Raw genomic sequence first — 10,737 nt, forward strand, 5'->3', positions numbered from 1 at the left:
ACCGCAACATTTAAAACAAATCCAACTTATTCAAAGAAGTAAGAAATTTCAAGAAAATATTCAATGTGCTTAAGCCTAATAAGAAACACACCCTTTTACAAATTGGAATTTGCTCTAATGATCACATATTGTTCACAATTTGTACACAGTGATTTATATTCCTTAGAACAAATTCATATATTCAATAAAAGCAAAATTTCACAAGTTTAATCATCAAAATGCTCAAGCCCAATAAATTAAAAAATACCAAAAATATCACCAAATCCACAATTTTCTCTGTACTAAGCATAAAAATAGTAGTAACACAACATATTCTAGTATAATATAGCACATTTATAACAAGAATTTTCAACAAATAAGCATTTATCAAAATATGTCCAAAAACTAGAAAAATGCAAAAATAGGAAATATAAAATCTCAAAGGAAGATGCAAATTGTTACCTCAAATGTGTAGAGTGATGATAAAGGAAGATATTGTTGCAAAAATGAGGAAGAAAACAGCCCAAATTCGCTCAAAATTTGAATATTTCAGTTTGGCCCTCTTTTCTGCTTTAACACTTGAAATCCCCCAAATTGATGTTTTTCAAATGAAATCTTTGAGGGTTTATGATCACAAGATGTTGGAAAATGATTTTGAGGTGAATGATTGGAGAATAAACGGATGAAATAGAGGAATTTAGAAGAGGAGCTAGGGTTTTGGTTGAAATAGGAATAAAGGAATCTGGAAAATGAGGAAACGAGGCTTTGGTTCTGGAAGCCCTCGGATCCGACAGGGCTCGGATCCATCACTCAAAAAATTCAGCCGAGCCCTCGGATCCAACTGGGTTTTGTTGGATCCGAGCTCGGATCTCCTTTTTATTTTTTATCTTCAAAGGATCCAAGGTCGGATCCGTCTAGGTTTTTTGAATCCGAGCTCGGATATGTTCTTCTCTGCACTAATTGCAGAAACTGAAATTTTTTAAAACTTTTTCTCTCTTTTCCGTCCAATTTCAAAACACACTTTGGACAAGCTTTTTATCAATTCCAACCTCCCATACACATGCAATATACCATAAACACAATATCCAACTTCTCAAAACACATCAAACACATCTACATTGCAAATCGAGGGGTGAGGTTCTTTGCTAATTTTTACACTTTTACACCAAAATAGCACATTTGGGGATTAAATGCACATCAAATGAGTCCATGAGCATTTATAAACATGTTATTACCAAAACTCACTTAAATATACTTGAAATGCACAATGTATATATGAATAGTAATTCTAAACACTTAAAGCACAATTTGATAAGAAAACCTCCCTTTTTACACTTGTTCTTCAATTGTACCTCAAAAATGGATGATGAAACTCTGGTACCTCCTACAAACAAGTAAAATACATCTAATTAGTCAATTAAATCACACCAAAATGTAAGAAAAGCATAAAAACACACAACTACAATATTACTACTGGGCTGCCTCCCAACCAGCGCTTTGTTTTGAGTCGTTAAGCTTGACTCTCCTATAGCTTCTTTAATTCTCCATTGCATTTCCTAAGGAGTAAATTACTCCTTTAGGAACCTTTTCTCCGGCCAAATAGGGTTTCAATCTTTGACGATTTACTTTGAATGGGGAACCATTTTCTCCTTGTACCTCCACTGCTCCATAAGGAAACACACGAACCACTTCAAATGGCCCGGACCATCGAAACTTAAGCTCTCCAAGAAATAATTTAAGCCTTGAGTTAAACAATAACACCTTTTGCCCTTCTTCAAAATGCTTAGGAAGAATATGTTTGTCATGCCAAAATTTCACTTTTTCTTTGTAAATCTTGGTATTCTCATGCGAAGTCAATCGCAATTCTTCCAATTCACTCAACTCGAGCATTCTCTTCTCACTTGCAGATTTAAAATTAAAATTAATAGCCTTAATGGCCCAATAAGCTTTATGTTCTATTTTTACAGGTAAATGACACGCTTTCCCATAAACAAGCTTATATGGAGACATTCCCAACAGCGTTTTAAATGCCATTCTATACGCCCACAAAGTATCTTCAAGCTTGTTTGTCCAATCCTTTCTCGATCGGTTGACCGTTTTCTCCAAAATGATTTTAATTTCCCGGTTGCCCAACTGCGCTTGGCCATTGGCTTGTGGATGATAGGGGAGTGACTTTTTATGCCTGCATCCATATTTAAGCAACAAGGTGTCAATAATTTTATTACAAAAATACTTACCTTCATCGCTTATTATTGCCTTTGGGACTCCAAACCTGCAAAATATGTTCCGTTGAAGGAACTTAAGTACCAATTTAGCATCATTAGTTTGTGAAGGAATGGCCTCCACCCATTTAAAGACATAATCAACTGCTAAAAGGATGTACTTATTATTATATGAACTAGGAAATGGTCCTATAAAATCAATGCCCCAAACGTCAAATAGCTCAACTTCCAAATATGTAGTCAAAGGCATTTCATTCTTTCTTGAGATATTATCGGTTCTTTGGCATTGATCACAACTTTTAACCCAATTTCTAGTGTCTCGATACATAGTAGGCCAATAAAATCCAGATTGCCATAGCTTTGCTACAGTTTTAGTTGTACTAAAATGACCTCCCGTTTCAAGGGTATGACAATGCCTTAAAATACTATATACCTCTTCTTCTGGAACATATCTTCGAATTATTCCATCTGCACAATATTTGTAAAAGAATGGTTCCTCCCAAAAATAATGTTTAGCATCATTTAAGAATTTTTTCCTTTGATGAGAATTCAAATCACTTGGTATCACTCCACTAACTACAAAGTTAACTAGATCAGCGTACCACGGTGACTTATAAATTGCCATTAAAAACTCATTTGAAAATTCTTCTTTAATGGATGAATGGTCTTCTTGAGTTATGTTTTCCAGTCTAGAAAGATGATCAGTGACTAAGTTCTCGGATCCTTTTTTATCTTTGATCTCCAAATCAAATTCCTGCAATAATAAAATCCATCGAATTAGTCGAGGTTTTGCATCTTTCTTATTTAACAAATATTTGAGTGCTGCATGGTCGGTATAGATGATAACTTTAGATCCTACTAAATACGATCTAAACTTATCCAATGCAAATATCACTGCTAGCAACTCCTTTTCTGTTGTTGCATAGTTGACTTGGGCTTCATTTAATATTTTACTTTCATAATAAATGGCATGAAGTCGCTTATCATGCTTTTGCCCAAGAACAACTCCAACTGCAAAATCACTTGCATCACACATTAATTCGAATGGCAAGCTCCAATCCGGTGATGCTATTATGGGTGCGGAGACAAGTTCCTTCTTTAACCTATTGAAAGCAAATAAACACTCATCAATTAAGTGAAAAAAAACATCTTTTGCAAGTAATTCACATAAAGGTTTAGCAATCTTGAAGAAATCCTTAATAAATCGCCGATAAAATCCCACGTGTCCAAGAAAGCTGCGAATGCCTTTCACATTAGTAGGTGGAGTCATTCTCTCAATAACCTCTATCTTGGCTTGATCTACCTCAATACCTTCTGAAGAAATTTTGTGACCTAGTACAATACCCTCACAAACCATGAAGTGACATTTTTCCCAATTGAGTACAAGGTTTATTTTTTCACATTTCTGCAAAATTAGATCTAAATTGTTAAGACAATCATCATAAGTAGATCTAAATACAGAAAAATCATCCATAAAGATTTCCATAATTTTCTCATTAAAATCAAAGAAAATTGCCATCATGCATTGTTGGAAGGTGGCCGGTGCATTGCACAGTCCAAAAGGTATTCTTCTAAATGCAAAAGTGCCGTAAGGGCAAGTGAATGTAGTTTTCTCTTGATTTTCTAGTGCAATGACTATTTGATTATATCCTGAAAAACCATCCAAGAAACAATAAAATTCATATCCGGCCAATCTTTCTACCATTTGATCAAGAAAAGGTAGAGGGAAGTGATCCTTTCTAGTAGTTGCATTCAGTTTTTTATAATCAATACAGACTCGCCACCCAACCACAACTCTAGAAGGAATCATTTCATCATTTTTACCATATATTATGGTTATCCCCCCTTTCTTTAGCACTACTTGTATAGAAGAAATCCAAACACTATCAAAAATTAGAAAAATTATACCTGCATCCAGCCATTTAAGGATTTCTACTCTTACCACTTCTCTCATATTTGGATTTAACCTTCTTTGAGTCTCAACCACCGGTTTAGAGTTTTCTTCCAACAAAATCCTATGCATACAAGTAATTGGACTAATTCCTTTGATATCAGAAATCGTCCATCCTATAGCCTTGAAATGCTTCCTTAGAACGAGTAAAAGCTTGTCTAGTTGTTTCTCATCTAGTGCACTGACAATTACTAGCAATGTCTCTTTTCTCCAAGAAATGCATATTTAAGGTGTTTAGGCAGTGACTTAAACTCAAACTGTGGTGCTTGCTCACATGATGGTGGAGGTAGCCCTTTGCTCAGTCCTAACTCCACATATGCATTTCTCCTTTTGTAAGGAACCTGTGCCTGCAAAAATTCGATCATTTCTTCAACTTACTCCTCTTGTAAACCTATACCATTAAGACAAAGTTCAAGAAAATCATCATCAAAATTAACTTGACTCATCTCTAATGCCAATTCATCACATATGTCTATAGAATAAACATGGTCGGTAAAAGAGGGATATTTCTCTACTTTACTCAAATCAAATTTCACTTCCTCTTCACCGATTTGGAACTTAAACTTACCTCATTTGACATCTATTATTGTACCTGTAGTGGCCAGAAATGGTCTACCAAGTATAATATGTACATTGACATCTTCCTCCATATCTAAAACAACAAAATCAATAGGAATAATGAATTTCTACACTTTAATGAGCACATTCTCCAATATGCCCATTGGATGTCTAATATACCTGTTAGCCAATTGCAAGGAAATGTTAGTACGCTTTAACTCTTTCAACCTCAATTGCCTAGCCATAGTTAAAGGAATCAATGAAACACTTGCACCAAGGTCACAAAGTGCTTTAGAGAATTCTACATTACCAATAGTGCAAGGAACTGTGAAACTTCCTGGATCTTTCAACTTTGGTGGCAATTTGTTTTGTATAATGGCACTACATTCTTCCGTTAATGCAATTGTCTCACTATCTACTAACTTCCTTTTGTTAGTTATTATCTCCTTGAGAAACTTTGAGTATGAAGGAATCTGTAAAATAGCATCAATAAAAGGAATATTAATATGTAATTGTTTGAAAATGTTGACAAACTTTTCAAATTCTTTTTCATTTCTTGAAGGCTTCAATTTTTGAGGGAATGGCACTAGTGGAGGCATTGGTGTTGTATCTCCCATTTGTGATTCATTTTCCTCCATCTTTTCTTCCCCTTTGATTTTCTTGCCGTCCTCTCCTAACTCACTTAACTGTTTGTTCTCTCTTCTTTCACATTCTCTCTCACATTTTACTACAGGTGGCTCACCTACTTCCTTACTACTACGGAGGGTTATAGCCTTCACATGCTCCTCCCTTGGGTTCACTTCAGTTTTGCTAGGTAAATCCCTTTGGTTGCGATTGTTAACCGCATATGCTATTTACCCTAATTGGACCTCAACATTCCTGTATATATTGGTGAGTTGGTCCATCCTTCAATCTTTTTTCTTTCAAACCGTTGAGTAGTGGCACTGGCTAACTTTTCAATTTTATCATTTGATACATTTGCCAGCTTCTCAATTGCCAATTCCCAAGCTGGTTTGGACTTCGGAAATGGTTGTTTCGGTTGAAAATCCGGTGGATTAACTGGTCTTTGTTAGTTCCCTTGATCCTTTCATCCAAAATTCGGGTGATTACGCCATCCTGAATTGTAGGTATTGGAGTATGGATTGTTTTGGGGTGGACAATTGTAATTGTTGAGATATTGAACCTATTCGCTGCTAGAACACATAGAATCATCATGATCTCCACCGCAAGTAGTACAACATGCAACAACTACTCCTTGATTAGAGCTAGAACCAACATGCCTATTAAGCATCTTAACCACATTATCCATTTTTGCAGTTAAGGTATCTACTTCGAGCATACCTGCGGTTCTCCTTGTATTACCTCGTTTGTTTGCCCATTGATAATTGTTAGCAGCCATTTGTTCAATCAATTGTTGAGCTTCCTCGGCTGTCTTTCCTATCAATACTCCTCTCGCTGCTGCATCTACATGCGTCTTTGTTGGATAGGTGAGACCATTGTAAAATGTTTGGACTACTAGCCAATCTGGTAAACCATGATGACGATATCTTCGTTGCAATTTCCGATAGCACTCCCAAGCTTCATACAACATCTCTCCTTCATGTTGAGAGAAACTAGTTATATCCATTTTAAGTTTAGCAGTTTTTCCAGGTGGAAAGAATTTGTTAAGAAAAGCCCTAGCTAATTCAGTCCAAGTAGTGAAAGTGTTTGGAGGATGAGATTGTAACCAAACCTTGGCTTTGTCCCTTAGTGAAAATGGAAACAATCGAAGTTTAATTGCATCATCACTAACACCATTAAACTTAATTGTATCACAGATTTCAAGAAATATTGACAAATGAGAATTTGGATCTTTGGTAGCATTACCTCCATATTGAGATTGTTGTACCATTTGTATCAGTGATGGTTTAATCTCAAAATTATTAACATTTACCGTTGGCCTTACAATGCTAGTTTGAGAACCTTGTGTTCCCGATAAAGCAAAATCTCGTAGAATTCGCCTATTTGGGTCATTTTCCGCCATTTCTTCCTCAAATGGTAACTCTCTCAAGATTTCCTCTATCGGCTGCCAAACCTCTTGTTCCTCTTGATGCGGTGTATTCCTCCTTTGTCTTCGTAGTGTCCTCTCAATTTCAGGATCGAAAGTGCAATTTCTCGATCTAATCGGTGCATACACTACAAATAAAAATAAGAGAAATTTTACAGTTTTAATTGTTAAAATTAACTATAAACAACTTGAATAAAAACAATAGAAATATCTAAATTAATTGAGATGATTAGGCCCTAATATTACAGCTCCCCGGGAACGGTGCCAAAAACTTGACGGGATTTTTATATCAATGCAAGTTTAAATTCGATTTTATACCCGTTGACTACAAGTATACAGGCCAAAATCGTAATATAGGGTATATATCGGGTCGATCCTGCGAGAAGCAAATTAAACAAGTACTAGGCCCTTATTTCTCTCTATTATTTAGACTTACAATAAATCTGAGCAGCAAAATTATAATGCTATTGTCTACAAATCTGGTTTAATCAATATTAAATGCAAACGGAGAAATTTCACTAAAGATTGAATCTAGGGATGTAGATTCCACTTATGGCATAAATAACACAAATGAATAGATTTAGCTCTTGTTATTTTTCTTGTTTAACCAGGGATTCATTTCCAATATTACCAAATCTCATTTTTATGATGAAATGGCCTAGAGCAATATAGTTTTTCCTATTTTCATGGTGAAATACTAGTTCTACTCTGTTTTCCTTCATGAAATGTTAGAAAATCCACTTAAGTGTATCTCTATTTTCATGAACATACAACTTAAGCTCAACTCATGTGTTTCCATTGTTACTACCAATTCTCATTGAACAATAATAACTATAAACATGCTATTGGTGATCAAGCAATAACAAGTAATTATTACATGCACAAATAGGCAAGTTAATACAAGATATAACAAGTGTAAATCACATTCAATTCATATTATTTAGTCATAAGTTTCATCTACTCCCTAAATAAAGAAAATCAGCTACTCATAAATTATTTAACAACCAAACTGACAAGTTTATTAATGCAAAACATCATAAAGCGCAAGTACAAGAAAGATAAAAGAAAGCTTAGCCAATTGATTGTGAAGCCCTCCAATTTCTGCTATGTTCTTGTACAAGATGATTACTAGTGAAACCTCCCAATGCTTCTCAAAGAACTCCTAGCTAGAGAGAAACTAGTTACAAGAAGGAAAACTAGCTACATATGGTGATCCCCAGCTTCTCTCTTGTGTCTCTGCATAAAAAGTGGTAGAAAGGCATTTTTTTCTCTTTCATGATTTCAACCACTTAGATTTTGTAAAGGAAGTCAAAAGAAATGTTGTTTTGACTTTCTTTAACTTATTTTGTCTTCCCTTTTGTTGCAGAAGCATGTGCCACCGAATTCACTCACTCCAAATAGCCGAAAAGTGAGAAAAAACGATTGTGCCACTTGCAGAAGAGAGAGGCAGATCCGAGCTTCGGATTCGAGGGGTGAAGAATGATCTGAGCTCGAATCAAGGTTCATCCGAGGCCTTTCTCTGATGGATCCGAGCTCGGATCGTTTGTCCTCGGATACACTGCTCCAGAAGTACAGACGAGGGCTCGGATCGCCTTTTATTCACACGGATCCGAGCTCTCGGATCCGTGCTGGTCATTTTCCAGTTTTTCACTTCTTTTTCTTTTTTCTTCATTTTTACTCCTAATTTCTTGTGTACTTTATCCTCTGGACGATCCTTACATTTCTTTTATTTCGTGCATGAATTCATACATCAATATCCTTCACAATTTCACAAAATTAACGCATTAATCCACTCATTTATCAAGTTTTGAACACTTAAACAATATTTAAGCAATTATCATCAAAAGAGTTCAAATATGGCTTTAATCTTCTCAAAACACACCAAAAGTTCATGCCAAACTTGTACAAAATATACATGAAATATTCACTTATCATAGATCTTTTGGCTTTGTAATTGTAATAGTACTAGTGCTCGTCTAGGGTTTGGATTTTAACTAGAGATTGAAATTTTTGTTGTATTTTGAGTATTTATCGACATTTGAAATGACCAAGTATGTACATATATTTTAAGTTTGGAAACTGCTGCTACTCTTACTCTTGAAGTTATAATTCGACTTTTAAATTATGCGAGCGAGTCCTAGCGAAAGCTATGCAGGCGGTCCGCTAAACTCTGGGGTACGCCCTAAAGAAAGGTGGGATCATCACACATATGGATAGAATCAACTGAGGGAGTTTCGATTTGGGGGTGGAGGACAAGAATGGAGGTTGTAGATAACTTACAGAGATAGAGGTTGAACTGGTGGTGGACAGCAAGAACGGGTAGGACCACTACAAGAAATTTGGCCTTTTGTGACAACATTCTCTGTAACAAGAGAGAAACTTGTCACAATTGAAAACTTTAGTGACGACCTTTAATGTCGTCATACTTGATCGTGGGTTCACCTGTCAACAGTGACAATATGGAATAAGTCGTCACAATATGGATGACGCGCAACTATCCAGTGTGGCAGGAGATCACCATTGTGACGATTGGAAAACATGTTGTTACTGAAACTAGTCCTATAGTGACAACTTGAAATATTGTCACAATATGGTTGCCAGTTCTAAATTAGTAACAACAACTAGTCGTCACTGTCCAAAGCATTTATTCCCATCTCACTTTCACTAATTCTGCTATGTCACCCTAATTTTTTCAATACGGCCCATATATTGTAAATAAATTTTATTAACTCTATTATGACACCCTAACTTTTACATTTTGACCCATATACCACCTTAATTTTTTTAATATGGCCCATGTGCTGTAAATAAATTTTATTAATTTTACTATGACATCCTAAATTTTACATTTTAACACCATATATCACCTTAATTTTTTCAATATAGCCCATGTGTTGTAAATAAATTTTATTAATTCTACTATGACACTCTAACTTTTACATTTTAACCCCATATACCACCCTAATTTTTTCTATAAGGCCCATATGCTGCACGTAAAATTAATTAATTATGTTATGACACCCGAACTTTTCTCCTTATTTGGTAAACTAATCTCATTAACTCTACCATGATACCTTATCTTTTGCAATATAGCCTCGTATGTGATAAAGAAAGGTTTTGTTAATTCTATTATGGCGCCGTATGTTTTTACACTTTAGGTTGTGTTTATCATTAGCAAAATGAGGAAGGTATTGTAAAAAACAATGTTTACCTATTTTTTAATTATTCCCAACATAGCTAATACCTTGTTATAAAGTTAAAAAAAATCATGAATTCATTATTTAGTTCTCTTGACAACATATGGGAAATTAATGATTAACATAGTTTGAAAATAATGGAAGAGAATAATAAAATTTAATATGAAATTAAGTAAAAATCTTGACAATTCCATGACTGGAATTTGTTATGTATTACAATTTACATTAATCAAATTGTTTATGGTTTATGAATCAGTACATGTATCAAATAGATTTAGTGTTTCATGCATGTATTAGTAAACCATTTTGGTTATTTGATCAACTAGTTTATTATTAACTAGTAAACCAATTGGATGACTGGAGTTTATTATTAATCACAATAGTCACATTGTTTATGGTTTATGAATCGGTACTTGTACCAAAAACATTTAGTCTGTCATGCATGTATTAGCAAACTATTTTGGTTATTTGATCAACTAAACAGTATTGTTAGGTCTTGTCAAACCATAATTCGTACATAATTCATAAAATTATTAAAATAATACCAAAAATATTTACATCAAAAGATTTTTTTTGAATCATAAACATATTTTTAATAAGCTTTTTAGTTTTTGGACATTAATTTTTTGTAGAGATAAAAAAACTTGTGTAAGTAAACAACATTATCAAAAAACACTAAATTTTCATATTCTAAAGTTTTAATGCAACAAATAAAGTTTTAATACAACTTATGAGCTAAAAACTCAAAATAATAAACAACTTTAATTACACAAAGATAGAGAA

At 34.4% G+C, this 10,737-nt stretch overlaps 1 non-coding gene across 1 annotated transcript; it reads left to right on the top strand.

The window, feature by feature from the left end:
- Positions 1 to 6,239: 6,239 nt before the first annotated feature.
- LOC140006737 (small nucleolar RNA R71) lies at positions 6,240 to 6,346 on the top strand. Its single transcript, XR_011814532.1, has one exon. It is a non-coding gene; the product is annotated as a small nucleolar RNA R71 (small nucleolar RNA).
- Positions 6,347 to 10,737: the final 4,391 nt, after the last annotated feature.

Source organism: Coffea arabica, chromosome 1c (genome assembly GCF_036785885.1).
Source record: "Coffea arabica cultivar ET-39 chromosome 1c, Coffea Arabica ET-39 HiFi, whole genome shotgun sequence".
Lineage (NCBI taxonomy): Eukaryota > Viridiplantae > Streptophyta > Magnoliopsida > Gentianales > Rubiaceae > Coffea > Coffea arabica.